The sequence below is a fragment of the Ahaetulla prasina genome, chromosome 6, assembly GCF_028640845.1.
Source record: "Ahaetulla prasina isolate Xishuangbanna chromosome 6, ASM2864084v1, whole genome shotgun sequence".
Classification (NCBI taxonomy): domain Eukaryota; kingdom Metazoa; phylum Chordata; class Lepidosauria; order Squamata; family Colubridae; genus Ahaetulla; species Ahaetulla prasina.
The window spans coordinates 103,768,083-103,779,208 of record NC_080544.1 but is presented as its reverse complement, the minus strand read 5'-3'; positions in this window follow the sequence as shown (position 1 = coordinate 103,779,208).

Sequence of the window (11,126 nt, the reverse complement as noted above, 5' to 3'; positions counted from 1 at the left end):
TAAAGTAATATTGAAATAATAAAAGCAATATTGACTAAACGAAACAGTTAAATTGAAATTAAAAACAGCAATAATTGGTTAAATGTTGTGCAGAGGAGATTCACATTAAGTGGTTTCTGGGATATTAAAAGGGATGATACAAGCCTTGATTCCGAGAGAAGTTGGCCAGAGCAGTACAGCAGCTTTAAAATGTGTGGGCTTAAATCCCTAGAAATCTTACTCCCACCCATCTTAAAGCTGCTGAAATTGAGAAAAACTGACATAGAGCACATCCTGGAGAAAAGAAAATGGACTGCAGCCTTCTAGACCAGGGGTCTCTAACCTTGGTCCCTAAGGAACTCTGGGAGTTGAAGTCCACAAGTCTTAAAGGGACCAAGGTTGGAGACCCCTGTTCTAGACCAGAGCTCTGCAACCTTAAACACTCGAGCCATTTGGACCCATTTCCCACAGAAAAGAAAACACCGGGAGCCACAAAACCTGGGTGGGCGTGGCCAACTCAATGTCACTCACTTCGACCAGTCACATGACCCCCTAGCCACACCTACTCAGTCGGTCTTTAGGACAGAGACCCGGTTGTTAAAAAACACCGGGAACCACAAAACCCTTTTGACATCTCTCTCTCTCTCCCTCTCTCTGTATCTCTCTGTCTCTGCCCTGGCCGCTTCTCCATCCCCCACAGTCACCCTTACCTTCTCAGGCCAGGCGAGGGGTGACTGGGAGTGCAGGGTGAGGGGCAGGGTCAGCCAGTGATGGGATCACCTGACGGAGCCACAGCAGAGGGCCCAAAGAGCCACATGTGGCTCTGGAGCCGCAGGTTGCTGACACCCATTCTAGACCATTCGCAGTTTTTGAGTAGTCTTCAAAGGAAGACTCGTGAAGAATGCATTGCAGTAGTCTAGCAGGAAAATGTTGAAACAAGATGTCTGTCCTCAGAAATCAATGTCAGCAATAGGTTTTCTTTGGCATTCCCCCCCAAACACCATTGGAACCACAGGGCCCAAAATTCTTTATATCCTACCAAGGAATTTGTGTAGCCCTGACACTTATACCGTATCTTAGGTGTCAGGTCTGGAGGCATTCAAGAAGGACTCAATCAAATGATTTTAAACTACTAGCTGGTATGGTAGACGGGACATGGTTCTATAAATGAAATGTTTTGCACCTGTATTACTGAGCAAACAAGTAAAAGTGCAATCCCACAATTCAGCCAGACAATAGACGTATTGTTGGAAAGGGAACTCTATGATTGCGCAAAGTTGACCCCAGACCGAGTGTCTATAGCAACAACAGTTGATCAAAAGCAGCCTGCAAACTCAAATAACATCATTTCCGGAAAAAAAAAGCTGTAATTCAGTTTGGGGCAATTTGAAATGTTTTTATTCCTATTATTGGACAAAAGGGCAGTGTTCTGTACTGAATTGGCCATCCTGCTTAAAGGACAACAAAGTGTCAGGGTTATTTATACCTTTCTAGATTTTGAAAACTAAGATCCCTAAAATTTTGGTTTTTACATTATCAAGTATAGGTGGACCCTTTTCATCATTACAACTTAATACAGGAGTTTTTTTATTTCCCAGTTCTTCTGAAATTATATTTTTTTTTTGTTGACAATTGATAAAATTAAATAGTTGATTAAATTAAATAAATCAATTAAATAATTCTAGGTATGATACAGCTTCAGTGGAGAGGGGAAAAGTCATCTATTAAAAGCCATTTACTACATGATAGGACCAGTGGTGGGATTCAAATAATTTAACAACCGGTTCTCTGCCCTAACGATTTCTTCCAACAACCAGTTCGCCAAACTGCTCAGAAAGTTAATAACCGGTTCTCCCGAAGTGGTGCGAACTGGCTGAATCCCACCACTGGACAGGACCCAATTTTATTCTGCTTTGGTCAGATTTTAAATGCCAAGTTCGCATCAGGAAGGACTCCCTCCCTTGCTTCTAGCCACATCATGTGGCAGCCTCTTTCTTCTTACACGCTCTCCCAGTGGCAGCTGTAATAGGAGTCAAAATAGTCAGTTTTCACCATATTTTATGGCTTACTTAGCTTCAATGTACAATTCAAGCAATTTTATGTGCATTAAGTTCTCAGAATTATAATTAACACTGATATTAACTTTTCTTTATCTGTAATGGTTTAAATTTACCTTATTACAGTGTTAATAGTAAGTAGTTTACATTGTATAAATACTGCTATACCTAGCTAATGGAGATGATGGAGGAGGAGGAGGAGGAGAGGAAGAAGAGGAAGAGGAAGAGGAAGAAGAAGAAGAAGAGTCTCCAAACTGTCAGGAGAAAGGACTACTATCTTGTACATGTTTGGCAAAGTAATAAATAAATAAATGATGGAGGAGGAGGAGGAGGAGGAGGAGGAGAAGAAGAGGAAGAAGAGGAAGAAGAGGAAGAGGAAGAGGAAGAGGAAGAAGAAGAAGAAGAAGAAGAAGAAGAAGAAGAAGAAGAAGAAGAAGAAGAAGAAGAAGAAGAAGAAGAAGAGGAGGAGCCTCCAAACTGTCAGGAGAAAGGACTACTATCTTGTACATGTTTGGCAAAGTAATAAATAAATAAATGATGGAGGAGGAAGAGGAGGAGGAGGAGAAGGAGGAGGAGAAGGAGAAGAAGAAGAGCCTCCAAACTGTCAGGATATCTGCTATCTTGTACATGTTTGACAAAGTAATAAATAAATAAATGGAAGAAGAAGAAGGGGAGGAGGAGGAAGAGGAAGAGGAAGAAGAAGAAGAAGAAGAAGAAGAAGAAGAAGAAGAAGAAGAAGAAGAAGAAGAAGAAGAAGAAGAAGAAGAAGAAGAAGAAGAAGAGCCTCCAAACTGTCAGGAGAAAGGACTACTATCTTGTACATGTTTGGCAAAGTAATAAATAAATAAATGATGGAGGAGGAAGAGGAGGAGGAGGAGAAGGAGGAGGAGAAGGAGAAGAAGAAGAGCCTCCAAACTGTCAGGATATCTGCTATCTTGTACATGTTTGACAAAGTAATAAATAAATAAATGGAAGAAGAAGGAGGAGGAGGAGGAGGAGGAGAAGAAGAAATCAAAATAACATTCTGTTCTTGGCTGAGAGTTGTTTTAAATGCTTTAAATGAAATATAAATCAAGTTTATGGGGCATACAGCATGCCCCAAGGGTATACAGGCAATAATAACTATGTTTTCCTTCAAATAGAGCACTATAGCTATCTAAAAATAGTTCTCTTTTATTAAAAAAAAAATCTTTAGCCCCTTTCATTCCACAAGACATTTTACGCAATTCCATTATTACAGAAATAGAAGGGTTTTTATTAAAGCTTGCTTGATTCTGTTGGCATTGGTGGTATTAGAAAGTGGATATTGCAACAGGGCTATAACGTAAGGGCATATAATATGCACGTAGTTCAACCACAGCAGATGATCTGAGATATGTTTTTATTACAATATTCACTTTATAACTGAAATGGATGATTATGTAGGTTACTAGAACAGCTAGCGAAATGGGAAGGCAGAGCAGAATTCATTAGAACAGATTATTTAAATAAATAAGCATTACGAAGAGTGCTCAGGATTTGTTTTCCAGGCTGCATGCAAATTACAGAAACTTTTTGGATAGACTGGAAATCTTATAGGGTTGTGTTTTGTTTTTGTTTTTTTACTGAAAGAAGAAAATAAATTGAATTGAGGATTTTTGGATTTCAGGATTAAGAAAGATGTGGAGTAAATAGAGGGCAGGGGTGAAATCCAGCAGGTTCTGGAGAACCAGTAGCAGAAATTTTGAGTAGTTTGGAGAACTGGCAAACACCACCTCTGGCTGGCCCCAGAGTGGGGAGGGAATGGGGATTTTGCAGTATCCTTCCCCTGGAGTGGGATGGGAATGGAGATTTTGCAGTGTCCTTCCCCTGCCGTGGCCACCAAACTACGCTCACCAAGCCACACCACGCCCACCAAGCCATGCCCACAGAACCGGTAGTAAAAAAATTTGGATTTCACCACTGATAGAGGGTGAGGGTATTTGTAAAAGAGATGGGGGAGGAACAATAGGAATGTAATTATCAAGAACAAAGGAGAAATTTTCTGGCAGAACAATTAATCAGTGAAACAACTAGCCTACTGGAGGTTTTTAAGAAAAGATTGGATAACCATTTATCTGAAAGAGTATAGGATTTCCTGCTTGAGCAGGGGGTTGGACTAGAAGACCTCCAAGATCCCTTCCGATTCTGTTATTCTGTTGAAAAGAAGGCTGGAAATCATTTATATATTTCTTAAATTTAGTTTCCTTTTCCTTTTTCTTTCTTGCCTTTTTTTTCTTTTCTTTTCCTTTTGGCTTATCTTTTACCATATGAAAACTCTTAATAAATATAAATAAAAGGATTTGTTTGACTATCTGATGTATCTTAACGTCAGAAGGATTTTTTTTCTTGGAAATATTTTTTCATGGAACTGGGGTGTTGTTGGGATGTTAAAATGTAATTAAGTACATTTCAGTCTCTCTGCTAAATTAAGAACGGTTGTAAATATTGAATGCACGCCCTTATAACCCCATTCCAACCTTTGTACCATAATCTTATAATGCATTTTTCCTTGGGTTTGAAAGGTTGAGGTCAAAAGCAATAAATCTTGCTTTCTTATTAAGATTTTTGTAGTAATTATGTCTGCTTCCCTCGTGCAGTATATAATGGAGGTTTTATTACTGCATTATTGATTTATTTCTCTTTGTAATTCTGTTAAACTAATATACCAGCTGGACTCCAAACTGATACCAAAACAATAATATCCATTTGATTATCTAGTAAGACATCTGTAGACCCCCAAGAGATCCATTAATCAGCAGCTAGGCCTATACCCAAGACAAACTTTCTTTTGGACATCTGTAATCGGAACTGTCTTCTCTAATTTAGTTTCTTCTTTGGGTATTTTTCTCCCATTTTAAAGATTTGTGGTTTTTTATCTTTTTCTCCATTTCTAGAAATGGCAACCAGCCAATCAAAAGTTGGCTTTATTCTTAAATCGGGATTTCCCTTGTATCCCAGGCCGCACCAATATGTATAAAGTTACTATGTTTGTCCAAAGAATTAGACATACAGTATTTAGACATGAATCATTCTCACAAAATAGGATTGCTTTGTTGTAACATCATGTTCGGTTTACATGTAACTCTTGACTGACAACCATTTAGTGATTGCTGGAAGGGACAATGGCACTGAAAAAATTACTCACAATTGGTCCTCACATTTATGACCATTGCAGTATCCTGTGGCCACGTGATTAGAATTCGGGTGCTTGACAACCAACATGTATTTACAATTGATTGCAGAGTACTGGGGTCACGTGATCATCAATGGAGACCTTCCCAATCATCTTCCAACAAGTAAAATCAATAGGGAATGCTTAATGACCACATAATTAGCAACTACAATGTTTCGCTTAGCAATGATGGCAAAAATGTTCCAGGCACAATTTACTTAACGCCTCCCTGGATAAGCAATGAGAATTCTGATTCCAACTGAAGTTGTAAATCGAGGGCTATTTCTATACAGTTCATGTTTTCAAAGTGTTGGGGTTCATCATGGCCTCCTGATGGATTGAGACTACAACTTCCAGAATTCTTTGTTAACATTGCCAGTGCAATTGTAGGAACTGTGGTCCAAAATGACCACTAGACACCAGACTGCAGAGGCATATTCAGGAATGAGCAATAGGTTGCCTGTTAGATTCGGGCAATAACGAGGCAGGAGACCAGATGAGTAACAACAGCTCTTTAGTTTATAGTGAACCCAGCAAAAGCAAACGGTAAAACCCCTCCTTATATACAGTTCAGCTGGAGGCTGTCAGCCAATTAGCAACGTGCTATTTCCCGCTCTATTTTCCCTCCAAAACCCTTAAAGATACATTACACTCCTCCCCTCCCAGAAAACTTTTTACCCCTATTTACATAAAATGAATAATTATTTTTCTACGTAGTCACGTACGTACGCAGGGTGTCTCCTAACTCTCTCGGACCTGCGCAGTTCATTATCTGGGAGTGAGTCGAGCTGGCCGGAGGGACTGTTCGTTCCTCTCAGCTCCTCCTCCAGGCCATCCGGCCTTGGATTACTTGCAGAGTCGTTCCTGCTTCCCTTCGGAGGGACCGGTTGGTGTCGCTGGAACTCAGCTAAGTCCTGCGGTTTTATCGGGTTTGAGTTAGCTGTGGATTCAATCATGGGATAGTCAGGGCCTGTTTCGTCTGTTTCTAGACTGGTGGCTATTCTTTTTCTTAACTGGTCTATGTGGCGTTTCCAAACCCGGCCATCCTCTATTTCTACGAGATATGATTTGGGCCCGGTTGTTTCTAGGATTGTTCCCTTTAGCCAGTTTGGGCCTTCACCATAATTGTGTGCCCATACGGAACTCCCTACTGTCAATTCTCTTGTTTTGCCCGGTGTTGTTTTGTACCCGTCTGGTGTGTAGTTCGGGTTTAACCGGTCTAACGGGCATCTAAGTTTTCTCCCCATCAGTAGCTCTGCTGGGCTGCGGCCAGTCGCTACACAAGGGGTTCTGTGTTGTACCGCTAAGAAGGTGTCAATTTTTAATTGCCAATCCCCGGGTCTGATTCTGGACAATGCCTCTTTTGCGCTCCGGACGAAACGCTCTGCAAGGCCGTTCATCGCAGGGTGGAAAGGCGCCGAGAGGACATGCCGGATGCCCTCTTCCGCCAAGTACCCCTCAAAAAGGGTCGCCGTGAACTGTGGCCCGTTGTCTGAAACGAGTGTGTCTGGTAACCCGTGTGTTACAAAAAGGTGCCGCAGGACTGAAATTACAGCCTCTGCGGTCATGGATTTCATTAGAATGATTTCCAGCCATTTGGAAAATCGTCTACCACCACTAAGAATGTTTGGCCGTGGAAAGGGCGGCAAAGTCGATATGGATTCGGGACCATGGGCCCTGGGGTTTCTCCACTCTCGGATTGGCGCCATTGGTGGTAGGGGTCTGGATTCCTGGCATGCTTGGCATTTCCCAACCCTATCGCTAATCTCCATGTCCATCAAGGGCCACCACACATAGCTCCTGGCTAAACCCTTCATTCTCACGATTCCAGGATGGCCTTCGTGCAGAAGTTCCAGAACTTTTTTCCGCAATTTCTCTGGGACCACCACTCTATCCCCCCAGGGCAAACACCCCCCTTGCACCGACAATTCCCGCGCTTTTTACAAATTCCTAAACGCTCACCCGGCGCAGCTGGCCATCCTCTTGCACCCAACCCATTACAGTCCTTAATGTAATGTCCTTGTAAGCCGAGCCACCTCCTTGGAAGTGACTGGACCAGAGTCCAAAGAGTCAATTAACAAGACGGGTGTGCCCGGAGTGGGGTCTTCGATAGTCGCTGGTAAAGGGCATCTGCTCAAGGCGTCTGCATGCCCTAACTCCTTTCCTGGCCGATGTAGCAGTTTGTAAGAATATGCAGCCAGAAAGATAGTCCATCGGGTCAATCTGGGCGGAAGTGCCACGGGCGTTGGTCGCCCGCCAGCAACCCTAGTAAGGGTCTATGGTCTCTGACGATTTCGAAGTCGCGACCGAAAACATATTCATGGAACTTCTTTACTTGACTATGGCCAAGGCTTCCCTATCCAACTGGCTATAGTTCCTTTCAGCTGAGGACATTGTTCGGGAGTAAACGCTATAGGGGCTTCTGTGCCATTTGGCAGCCTGTGGCTGAGCACAGCCCCACCCGTAGGGGATGCATCACAAACTAGCACCAATGGTAGTGTGCTATTGTATTGGATCAATAGGCTATCGCTAGACAGGAGGTTTTTATTGCTTCAATGCTCTAGCTTCGCCTTTCCCCAAGACCATGCAGCATTTTTCCTAGTAATTTGTGTAGCGGCTCGCTATGGTAGCCTTATTTTTAAAAACCACAGAAAATTTACCAGACCCAAAACGCCTGCAACTCTGTTTTGTTTTGGGGTGCTGGGGCCTTCTGATTGCCCTAACCTTGCTCTCAGTGGGTGGATCCTCCTGTCTATCCGTAGCCCAGGAATTCTACGGATCCTACCCCGATCTGGCACTTGTTTAATTTGACTTTTAAACCGCGGACCGGAAAATACTCAAAACTTTTCTCAGTCGCACCCTAGTTCTTCCATATTATTGGCGGATACCAGTACGTCATCAAAGCACGGTACCACCCGGGAGCCCCTGCAGAAGCCGCCCATTAAATTTTGAAATAATCCTGGTGCCACACTGACCCCAAATTGTAACCTGGTGCATTTGAAAGCACCCTGTGCGTTACGATTGTTTGTGCCTCGCCGTGCTGCTATCTACGGGCAACTGTTGATAGGCTTGGGCCAAATCTAGTTTGGTAAAAACCTGCCCTTGCCCTAGCGAGTGCAGCAAGTGTTGCACCACTGGGACGGGGTAAGCGCTTTTTTGCAAAGCTTTGGTTAGCGTCGCCTTGGAATCGGCGCAAATCCTGACTGCCCCGCCTGGTTTCACTGGGGTGACTATCGGCGTCTCCCACTTCGCATGGTCAACTGGCACTAGTATCCCCTGGCTTACTAGTGTGTCCAGTTCCCGGTCAATCTTGGGCTTCAGGCGAAGGAACCCTCCTAGCCTTTAAACGGATAGGGGCAACTTGAGGTCTAGGTTGAAGGAGATAGGGGTCCCTTGTACTTGCCCAGGCAGTCTTTGAAAACGTCCTCGAACTCCTTCATGAGTTCGCCCTGAGGTCGACTTCATTTCGAAGACTCCGTCACTCCCATGCCCAATGCCCGAACCAGTCTAGTCCCAACAACTCGGCAGAGTCCCATCGACGATGGTGATGGGCAGAGTTTTTCGAACTGTCCATACTTGACGTGGACGGTCGTCGCCTCGGACAGAGATCCTGTTCCCTTGATAGTCCTGCACTCGTAGCTTCTGTGGCCGCAGTTTGCGTTTCGCGATAGCCGCAAGTTTTTCTAAGTTGCTCCAGGACATGATCGTAATTGAAGATCCAGTGTCCACTTCCATTCGGCACGGCACTCCTTCGATGAGTGTTTTAATAAAGATTTTTTTTTCTAGGCGTGTTGATGCCTGGCCCACTCTCACGGCGGTCTGATTCAACTTCGCGCCTTTTTTCCCTTGACCAATCCCAGGCCGTTTCGCGGTTCCCGCGCTTTGATTGGTCGGTTTGAATTTTTGGCGGGAAGGTTGGGGCGCTCGGCAGGCTTTCGCGATGTGCCCTTTTTTTTCACATCGCCGACACGTGGCATCCTTAAATCTGCAATGTTGCCGTTGGTGTTGGCCCCCACAACTCGCGCATTCGCCCCGGTCTTCCCTCTCCGGCCTCCCGGTGTGGAAGATTTCTTCCTCTTCCTCCTCTTCCGACTCGGCCTGGACTTCCTCGTTGTGGACTGGGGTTGTTTTCGCTGCCGCCCCTGGCGCTACCGGCTTTTGTAGTGTTTCTGCCGCTTGGGTAGACATCTCGTGAGCCCTTGCCTCGTCCAGGGCGATTGCTAGCGTTAGGTTGCTTCTGGACAGCAGCCGCCGTCGCAAACGGATGTCCCTGACCCCGCAAATTAGCTGGTCGAGCAATGCGTCTTCCAAGTCTCGGTACTCACAATGGTTCGCGGCTTTCCTCAGTGCTGCCATGTACACACTGATGGACTCGCCCTCTTGCTGCATGCGCTGCCTTAATTCGAACCGTTGAACGAACTTGGAAGGTGTTGGTGCATAGTGGGCTTTCAAAACAGTCTGCAGAGTTTGCCACGGTACCGCCTGTACCGGCGTTGGCTCAGAAAGCGATTCCGCGGTGTCGAAAACCTCGGGACCGCAGTGACCGCCCGTTTCCTGTTGTCCGAGACTCCTTGGAGCTCGTTGGCTTCGAGGAAACACTCGAAGCGAGCCATGTATGACCCCCATTTTTCCTTGGCTGGGTCGAATGGCGCTGGCGGTGTATAGCTGGACATCGTTGCTAACCGCCCTTATTTTGCTGGGTTCGTTCCTGGTGCTCTTTTGCCTCGAGATCCCACCTTCGTCGCCAGTGTTAGATTCGGGCAATAACGAGGCAGGAGATCAGATGAGTAACAACAGCTCTTTAGTTTATAGTGAACCCAGCAAAAGCAAACGGTAAAACCCCTCCTTATATACAGTTCAGCTGGAGGCTGTCAGCCAATTAGCAACGTGCTATTTCCCGCTCTATTTTCCCTCCAAAACCCTTAAAGATACATTACATTGCCTGCTGCTTAGTTAAGAAAAAGTCCAATTTCCAAACTCTTCCTGTTTGCTTTGACTTAAAATTGGAAGATGAAAAATAATAGGGAACCTCTTTGTTGGGATGACTTTTTCTGTAGGTTACAGGATTGCCAAGGAATCCATACCACAACCGGAATTTTTTCTGCATCAGGTTACTTCTTTGTTGTAAATCCAGAAGGCAGCAATGATTTTACCCGCAAAATACTGTAGATCGGGGTATGGGAACCTTAAGCCCTTTCATCCTATGATCTTTATAAAACAACAGGTTGCTCCCCTGCTTTCTGAATAAGTGGGAAAACAGATGTCGTGTGGGAGGAATACTGGAATAAACACATTACCAGGAATCAGAAGCTCGGCAAAGCCCTACTGGAGGTTGTCATTCAGCAACATTTGGAAGATCACAAATTTTCCTCCTGTCTAGAAGAAGAAAATAAGAAGGTCACCAGTTGCATTTGTCACTCAGAGTCACAGGATTGTACACTTAGAAGGGACCATAAAGGCCATCTAAGAGGGCCACCTAAGAAAAAATTATCTTGTTATTGTTGCCGTTAGTTGCGAAATCGTGTCTGACCCATCGCGACCCCCATGGACAGCATTCCTCCAGGCCTTCCTGCCCTCTACCATCCTCTGGAGTCCATTTAAGCTCACACCTACTCCTTCAGTGACTCCATCTAGCCACCTTGTTCTCTGTTGTCCCTTTCTTCTTTTGCCCTCAATCTTTCCCAGCATTAGGCTCTTCTCCAGTGAGTTCTTCCTTCTCATTAGGTGGCCAAAGTATTTCAGTTTCATCTTCAGGATCTGGTCTTCTAAAAAGCAGTCAGGGTTGATCTCCTTTAGGACTGACCGGTTTGATTGCCTTGCAGTCCAAGGGACTCGCAGGAGTCTTCTCCAGCACCAGAGTTCAAAGGCTCCAATTCTATCTACGACTATCTAATGCC